The sequence below is a fragment of the Pteropus medius genome, unplaced genomic scaffold (genome assembly GCF_902729225.1).
Source record: "Pteropus medius unplaced genomic scaffold, Ma_sr-lr_union100, whole genome shotgun sequence".
Classification (NCBI taxonomy): domain Eukaryota; kingdom Metazoa; phylum Chordata; class Mammalia; order Chiroptera; family Pteropodidae; genus Pteropus; species Pteropus medius.
This window is the reverse complement of record NW_024354499.1, coordinates 16,302,258-16,311,958: the sequence shown is the minus strand read 5'-3', so window position 1 is coordinate 16,311,958 and position 9,701 is coordinate 16,302,258. Positions and strand designations below refer to the sequence as shown.

General features: G+C 36.0%; 1 pseudogene; it reads left to right on the top strand.

Annotated features, from left to right (window-relative positions):
• Nucleotides 1-9,165: 9,165 nt before the first annotated feature.
• Nucleotides 9,166-9,284, top strand: LOC120594656 (uncharacterized; annotated as a pseudogene).
• The last annotated feature ends 417 nt before the right edge of the window (nucleotides 9,285-9,701 follow it).

Here is a 9,701-nt window from a genome sequence, read left to right as displayed (position 1 = left end):
CCTCTCCTTAGTCTCCTCTGCCTTCAAACCCAGCTAATACCACTCCATTTTCACCAATTAGATAATTAGTTCCTACTAAACTTTGTATTTACATAGCTCTGGTATTCACATGTCAGACTTCGTTTTTGCAGTTTATTTTTAAAATTAAATTACAATTTATATACATTAAACTGTGCAGGTCTTCGAGTTTTGACAAACACGTACACAGGTGTAACCACGGCCACCATCAAGAAATAAAACAATTCTTTCATGAGCAGTGCTTTTAGTGTTGCAATTAAGAATTCTTTGCCTATCCCAAAGTCACAAAGATTTTCTCCTATATTTTTTCTGGAAGTTTTATAGTGTTAGATGTTTCATTTAAGTCTATGATCCATTCCGAATTAATTTTTGCATAGGGCACAAGGTATAGATTGGGATCCTTTTTTAAAAAAATTTTTTATTTTTTGCATTGGGATATTCAGTTGTTTCATTTGTTGAAAAATCTTTTCTTTTTCCATTGAATTGCCTTTTAACAATTGTAGAAAATCAATGCACTACATATGTACTTCTGTATTCTCTCTTTTGTTCCATTGATCATTCCTGATTATCATAGGTTTGAAATCAAGTAGTGTGGATCCTCCAACTTTATTTTACAAATCATTTTGGTTATTTTAATTCCTTTGCCTTTCCATACAAAACTTAGAGTCAGCTTCTTGATTTTCATAAAAACTTGCTGGAATTTTGATTGAAATTGAGATAAAGATATAAATCAGAGAAAATTGGCATCTTAACAACATCGACTCTTTCAACCCATGAATACAGTATTAATCTCCATTTATTTAGGTCTTCTTTGTCTTCTTTCATTACTGTTTTGTAATTTTCAGCATAGAGACATTGTGCACATATTTTATAAAACGTATACCTAAGTATTTGATGTTTTTTGATGCTATTGTATATGGTACTTTTTAAATTTTCTATTTTGAATTGTTCATTGCTAATATATAAAAATATGATTGACTTTTGTATGTTGACCTTATGTATTGTAACCTTGCTAAACATACTTCGTTTTAGGAGCTCTTTTGTATATTCACTGGGACTTTCTAAATAGATGACTTTTTACAAAGAGTGGCAGTTTTATTTCTTCTTTTCTAACATGTATGCATTTAATTAATTTTTCTTACCTTATTGCACTAGGTAGGACCTCCACTATGCTATTGGATAGGAGAGGTGAAAATAGACATTCTTGTCTTGTTTCCAGTCTTAGGGGAAGGCATGTAGTCATACGAGTTGTACATATATTGAGAAACATATTATTAGCTATAGGTTTTCTGTAGATCCTTTTTTTCAAGTTGAGGAAGTTCCCTTATAATTCTAGATATTGAGAGTTTTTGTTATGAATACATGTTTAATGTTGTTCAGTGTTTGTCTGCATCTATTGAAATAATCATGTCATTTTTATTCTTTAGTCTTGATATGGTGAATTATATTAACATATTTTCAAATGTTGAACTTTATATTCACAGCATAAACCCTGTCTAGCCCTGAAGTAGTATTATTTTAAACGTGTTTTTGGATTTCATTTTCTAAAATTTCAGTAAAATTTTTGTGTCTATGGTCATGAGGGATATTAATAAGTTTTCTTTTCTCCTAAGGTCTTTATCTGGTTTTATTATAGAGTAATGTCACCTCATAAAATAAGTTGGAAGGTGATCACTCCTCTTCAACTTTTTTGAAGAGTTTGTATAGAATTGCTATTTTCTCTTTAGAAATCGTAGAGCCATCTAGGGCTGGAGATTTTCTTTTTCTTTTCTTTCTTTTTTGTGTGTGTGTGTGGGAAAGTTTTTAATTATAAATCCAATTCTTTAATAAACAAAGCTAATCAGATTATTTCCTTCTTCTTGAGTGGGTTTTGGTAGTTTCTATATTTCAAGGAATATGTCTGTTTCATCAAAGTTGTCAAATTTACTGAAATTAAGTAGTTCATGATATTCTCTTATTATCTTTGTCATATTTCTAGGATCTGTAGTGATGTCCTCTTTCTTATTCCTGATAGTGGTAATTTTTATCTTCTCTTTTATTTTTCTTATGAATCTGGTTAGAAATTTATCAATTTTATTAATCTCCAAAACAATTTTTGCTTTCTTTGATTTTTTTTATTGTTTTTCTGTTTCATTGGTTTTTGCATTAAACTTTATTTTTTCTCTTTTATCTGGTTACTTTGATTTTATTTGATCTATTTTTAATTTCTTAAGATAGAAGCTGAGGTAATTGGTTTAAATAGGTTTGCAATGGAATATAAGATGCTCAATTAAATTTTAATTTCAGATAAACAACAAGTAATTTTTTAGTATAGAAAGTATATTCAAATATTTCATGGGGTATACTTATACTGAAAAAAAATCATTGTTTTTCTAAAATTCAAATTGAGCTGCATATTCTGTATTTTTATTTGCTAAGGTTGGCAACCCTAACTTAAGATCTTTCTTCATTTCACCTATATATATATATGTATAATGTTACAAATTTCTCTCTAAGCTTTATCTGCATCACACAAATTTTGATGTTACTTTTTCATTTTCATTTAGTTCAGAATACTTTCTTATTTCCTTTTGATTTCTTTTTGAGTTATTTAGAAGTGTGTTATTTTGTTTTTAAATATTTGGAGACTTTCCAGAGATATTTGATTTCTAATTTAATTCTTCTGTAGTCAGAGAACACACTTTGTATAGTTTGATTCCTTTTAAATTTATTGAGACTTGTTTTATGGCCCAGAACATAGTCTACCTTAGTAAATGTTCTGTGTAAATTTGAAAAGAATGTATATTTTGCTGTTGTTGAATAGAGTCAATTCAGTCAATTTGTTGGTCATATTTAGTTAACTCTTCTATATTCTTACTGATTTCCAGTCTATTTGTTCTATCAAATATTAGTTGAGAGGTGTTGAAATCTCCAACGTTAATTATAGATTTGTCTATTTCTTCTTATGATTCAGTTTTTACTTTAGTTTTGAAGCTCTGATATCAGATACTTAAACATTTAGGATTGTTTTGTCTTCTTGGTTAATTGGCCCTTTCATAATTATGAAATGACCTTCTTTATCCTGGAATTTGAAATCTTCTTTGTCTGATATTAATATAACCATACTAATTTTCCTTTTTAGTGTTAGCATGGTATATATGTTTTCATACTTTTACTTTTAATGTATTGTATCTTTATATTTAAAGTGGGGTTTTTAGGTAGGCAATCCTACCTAAATCTGAATCCTGCTCATTTTTCAAGATCCAGCTAACTAACTCCTTTTCCACAATTCTGCCTCTCAGATTTACTATAAGGCTAGAGTGGATTCAGCAAATTGATCACCTGATAAATTGATTTTCAGCCAACTGGCTCATGATATGACAACAAATCAACCTTGGAAGCTGGATGCCAAATGAAGAGGTGGAATTACATCCCAGGCTTATAAAGGGGAAAAAAAGCTCTCCAGAATTGGTTCCCCGGATGCTAGGATGGATGGGAAATCCCACCTGCCAGAGCAGGTGCTGAGAAAGAGCAACAGGTAGTAGGAGAGAGTACCGCCAAATTCAGAGTACTAAAGATTTAAAAAAAGATTTTTTTGTGTGCTAGTAAATATATGTAAATAAGTTCCATAAGCTTTAACATTCCAGCAGCAAGAAATCATTTAGCATCTTCAGTGTCAGGAGGTCTCTAATATAGTCTCAGCCATTTTGGGACAGGAGTCAGGCACATAAAGAAACAATACAGTGAAAATCTGGGGCAATCAAAGAATGCTTCTGGGGGAGGTGGCATTTAGCTGGGTGTCCCCTAAAGAAAAAAAGGTGGGCATTGGGGACAGAATGAACAAAACAGAAGTAAAAAAAAAAAAAAGATAGCAGCTGGTGAGGAGAAAGAATCATTTTGTGGAGATGAATGGAAGTGGCAGATGAGACTGGAAAAGTGGGAGGTCAGGTTGGGACTAGACCAAGAGGGCTTTATATGTCGTAGGGTTTAAATGTCATAAGTAGCCAGGGTCTTTCTGTTTGGTGATGGAATCTTGTCAACTTATCCAGGGTCTAACGGAGCCATAGAGAGATATAGAGACAATATCTTGCATTGTGCAGAAATTAAATAGGCATTTGATTTTTTTAAATGGCTGTCGAGGTTTCTCGGCCATTGCACCAACAATCGGCAGTGATCCGTGCACAAACCAAGCAGTGCAAGAAGATAGATCACCAAGAGAAGGGACTCTGTTTATCCACAAACACCTTGACAACTTGCAGTGATGGAAAAGGAGACACAGGCAAAATGTCTGCTAGAATAGGCAACAGTCAATGATTCTCTTAGCCTTCTTGCCATTTTTTCTGCAGCTTTGTGACTGCTGATTTTCTCCGTGGATGACACTAATGCAGAGATCTTTCAAAGTATTATTTTGAGCAAATGTTATGTGCTACTGAATATAAGCCAGGCAGTTTCAAATCCAGGAGCAAACATAGAAAGAGAAATAGAGATTTGGGAGTTTCCAAATTGCATCCCTAAAATATGTGCCTCTACATAGCATCTCCTCAGCTGTCATTCAAAACTATGGCCTATTCCTTTTTTGGTCCTCGTATAACTCGATGTGTCTCACAAATAGTATAGACATTCAATATTCAATAAAAAAGGACTTCTTGTGGTAGTATTTTGAATCTATACCTGATATTAGGATCCTTCTTATGGAAATATAAAATGAGAAAGACTATGGAAGGAAGTACTGGACAGAATGGAGGCTTGTATATATTTTAAATACTTAACATTGATTCAGATTGTCAATAAATTGTTTCTTTAAAAATAAAGTCTATAAAGTGAAGTATTATAAATGAGGATGTGTAAATTATAGAAAACTTAAAAAAATACTAAAATGTTGAAAGAAAAAGAAATAGCACATACTTCTAATAACAATTGTCGACATTTTGATGATTTCCTTTTCGACTTTTATTTTTCTACAAAGAATGTTAAAATCTTTCTTAAGCAAGAAGAACACAAACTTTTGTCAAAAAAAAAAATCAGAACAGTAGAAATCTCTGAGAATCACTTTTTAAATGAGGGATACACTCTTAGCTGGATGTCATCCAACTTCTGCATATGTCAATAGAAACACATCCAGAAGTCTTAAAATGAAAATGAATTTGGGTTTTTATTTCATAGCCAATGTTGAGCTGTGGTCTGACCAGTGCTAGGCACAAGGTAACTTCAACACCACCAAATTCTCCAGATGGCTAAGTGTGCAAAACAAAAAGACAGACTAAGCCAAAGCTTATAAACTCTACAATTCAGGAGTATTCGTTACTCAAAGCTGCCAGTTGATGGAGGATTTGAATGAGAACAGGGACAGTGACCAAATCTGGAAGATAAATGGAAAGCATGGAGAAAAAAGGTTTTTTCTCAAAAACAAACAGTATGTCATGAAGATATAACTTGCTGTAAGGGCACAACCAAATTGCCCCTTCAGGTAGACTTCCTCCAGCTTTTGGATGAAGTGAGTGGCAGAGGGAAGCCTAAGGGGGATCCAGTTTCCTTCATAAGAACCATGCTGCTTCCCCCAATAGCGAGCAATGTGGAAACGGTGCAGCTGGATCCCTCTGTCTGTCCCTCCTTTACCTCTGGCCACAGCTACCCTGGATTTGAATGATATCACTCTCATTTACTAATGGCAACTGACTTTCAGAGGAAGCTCTGCAAGCCCACAATGCAGCCATGGAAATGTTGAAGCCAGAATTCAAGCAACCCTTTCTTCTCTTAAAGAAAGAAATGCCTCATCCATTTGAGTGAAGGCACTGCTGTTGGCAGGGCTGGAGAATGTATTAATCACACTACTGGGTTCCCCAAAAGCCATATCTACAAATCAAAGAGCAATAGCCCTATGTTTTAGTCAGCTAGATCTACAGTGAGTAGATCCAGAATCACTAGAATCTGTGTCACTTTCCGATCATAATGGCAAATATCTTATTTCACAGTTACACAAGGCAGGAAATAAAAGCCTTGAGTTCTAGAGAGCCAGTGTTTTCATCTATAGGCTACTGCTTCCAGGATACTAGAGACATCTCTGCTCATTTCTAGGATTTCTGATTTATAAAAGTACTTTTGACTTAACCAAATTAACAAAGGTAGGGGGAGATTCCTGGGAAAGTGACTCTAGGTCCCTAGTGGCTTATCACTTATCACTCTGCCTGATCACTTTGAAATTAATGGGGCCTCAGGGCCTTGCGGCTGGAGATAGCACAAAGAGGCACAAAGAGAGAATTTCAACTTTTACTGCATTGCCAATGGACTAGAAAAAGTCACTGGAAATCATCTCCATTAGCCTTTCTCCTCAGCCTCCCAAGTCAGATAAAAGCCTTCTTTTTGCCTATGTGTATTTGTGGAGTCTTCGATTTGTAATAATGATCTGGAGTAAGGGACCAAGGGGGAGTCATAATTGAGGGATTAAACAAAATGCTGTGATTTTTAATTAATATCATGATGGTGATTTCCAGTAGTATAGAGAGATTGCATTTAGATTCTGATGCCAAAAAATTGAAACTTTACTGCATTATAAAAAAATAAATTAGAGAAGCCTCCAAAAAAACCCACAGCTTGTTTCAGAGCACACACATTTCATGGTATGTCAGAAAGTATTGACTTCAGTTTGAGCTTCTTGAAGTTTTGGGAAGGGCAGCCGAAGAATGCCAGGGCAGTGTCACTAAGGAATAGGGAGGGTAGATTTTCACTGGAGAGGAAGTAAGACTAGCTGTCTGAGGAAAAGCAAACACTTCACACTTCAAGGTGGACTGAAATTTCTCTCCTGCCCTGTCTCTCTTCTCCCATGACCCCTAAGATTTCGTGATGCACCTTAGCTGAGTACAGATCAAAGGGAAAGGGTGACTTTTGACACAAACTGAAAGCAGCCAGTTGTTTAATTATCTCTTGATGTGAAAAACGGGGTCTTGCTTTGCTTGTCTTTCAATGTAGGCAGATGGCTATTTAGTACCACGGTACTTGTTTTCAGGACAGGTTTATGTTACCTAACAGAGCAAAAGTGAGCCAACGATAGAAAATCTTAGACCTAATTATCCATTTTGGAATGATTCTAAAGACAAAAAAAAATTTTTTAGGAGTATGGCATTTAGGCCACACACTCTCAATTTGGAATCTGATGCTGACTATATGTTGTTTGTTTTTTTTTTAAGTTCTACAATTAAATGGACAAATTTCTTGCCTACTCTAACATTAAACTAAAGTATTCTCTGCTACTTGTGCTTGAGCATCCCCTTCGTGAGCTTCAAGTTTTAGGGATGTGAGGAGTTTCAGTAAAGGCAGCCATTATCAAGGAGAAAGTGGACATTTTTATTTGCATCGGGGCAGGGGTTACTCTGCAAACATGGGTCTGAGTCCAAAATGAAGCCAGAGAAGCAATATGGTAGCTGAAAAACAGTGGACTTTTTTGTTGTTGTTGTTATTTATGCCTACAGCACTTGGTCTTCCTAGGTGGTCTCCCATCCAAGTACTAACCAGGCCCGACCCTGCTTAGCTTCTGAGATCAGACATTGGGCTTGTTCAGGATGGCATAGCTATAGACCATAGACTGTGGCTCCACTGAAGTGTGAACCCAGGACCTTCTGCGTGTAAAGCAGACATGCTAACTGCTACACTATGGAACCATATCCTAAGAGTGGACTTTTAAGCCAAACAAATTATGATCCACTTCCTAGCAGTGTGACCTTGAAAGGCACTAAAAGTCTCTGGTCCTCGATGTTCTCATTTGTTAAACTGGCTCCCAGCCCCCTCCTCCCCTCCGTCCATCATCAAATTGTCCACTATATTTGTGAGTCTGTTTTTGATTAGTTTGTTCTTTTTATTCCTTAAATTCCGCATATAAGTGAAATCATATAGTGTTTATCTTTCTCTGTCTGACTTAAATACCTTCTAGGTCTGTCAAAGCAATATCTTTTCCCATCCCCTTCCTTTTCATATGTAGGGGTCCTGTTTTCTTATCCTTTCAGCCTCTCTATCTTTTGGTTGGAGTACTTAATTCTTTTTCATTTCAAGTACTTATTGATAGGACTGTAGTTGTTACCATTCTTTATTTCTGTTTTTGATACATGTTTTTCTTCTTAAAGAAGTCCCTCCAACATTTCCTATAATACTGGCTTAGTGGTGATAAATTCCTTTAGCTTATTTTTGTCTGGGAAGCTCTTTGTCTGTCCTTCAACTCTAAATGATAGCTTTGCTGGATAAATTATTCTTGGTTGTAGATCCTGGGTCTTTATCCTGTCAAATGATTTTTTGCCAAGCTCTTCTGTCCTGCATAGTTTCTTTTGAGAAATCAGCTGCCAGTCTTATGGGTGTTCCCTTCTAAGTAATTATTTCTTTTTCTCTTGCTGCTTTTAATATTCTTTCTTTGTATTTAACCTTTGGCATTTTAATTACGATGTGTCTTGGTGTGGGCCTCTTTGGATTCTTGATTTCTGGAATTCTCTGAGCTTCCCGGGGTTTTATGTCCATTTACTTCACCAGGTTAGGAAAGCTTTCCATCATTATTTCTTCAAACGGCTATTCAACATCTTGATTTTCTTCTGTTACACCAATCAGACGAATATTTAGAGCCTTAATAGTATCCCATATTCTCCTTAAATTATTTTTATAGTCTTGGCATCTTTTTTCTTGCCATTCTGCTTAAGTGTCCTGATTGGCTGTCCTGTCTTCTAGATAGGGCATTTGATCCTCTTCTTTATTCACTTTGTATATTCTTTTGTTTATTCCATTTAATATACTTCTTATCTCAGATGTGTTCTCTGTTTCCGACAGGTTCCCTTTTATAATTTCCATTTCCATTTTTACCTCTTTGTTGGAGTTCTGTACACTTCCCAAAACTTCATTGAGCATCTTTATAACCAGTGTTTTGAACTGTGCATCTGTTAGATTATTTGACTCCATTATATCTGGATCTCTGTTCTATTCTCTCATATGGTTTCTGCTTCTTTGTCTTCTCATTTTGGCTGCCTTTCTGTGTCTTTTTCTATGTACTAACAAAGCTCCTAAGTCTCCTGGTCTTATTAATGTGGATTTGTGCAGTAGGTGTCCAGTGGCACAGTCCTGAGAGAAGTTCAGCTGCAGGCCAAACTTAGCTCAAGACTCTACCCCTCCGGGGCCACTGTTAAGATTCAGCAAGCAGTCCATGGCCATGCCACCCTGAACAAGCCCGATCCCATTTGATCTCAGAAGCTAAGTAGGATCGGGCCTGGTTAGTACTTGGATGGGAGCCCATCTAGGAAGACCAGGTGTTATAGGCATAAAAAATAAAAAAATAAGGGATTGTAACCTGACAAGGTCCTTGCAATCTGTGAGGTCAACCAAAGTTTGCCTCGCCTAAAAAAAAAAAAAAAAAAAAGGTTCAGCAAGCAATCCAGAGATGCTGTGCTTATAGTTGCCTCAAAAGACCACACCAGAAACTGAGGCCAGCTGCCTCCCCCAGAGTGAGTCTCAGCAAGGAGCACCTGACTCACTGAGGATATATCTGGATGTGGCTTGGGTGGGGCTCAAGTTGGGGTAGGCAGGGTTTCAGGGAATTCTCTGAGCAGAGCAACCTCTGTTATCCAGTTTGATGATGTCACAGCTATGGCAGCGCTGTGTCCGGACCACTGGTAGGGGTGAGGGCTCAACAGAGACAGTGGATACCGCCAGCACTTTCATATTGAGCAAATCTCACT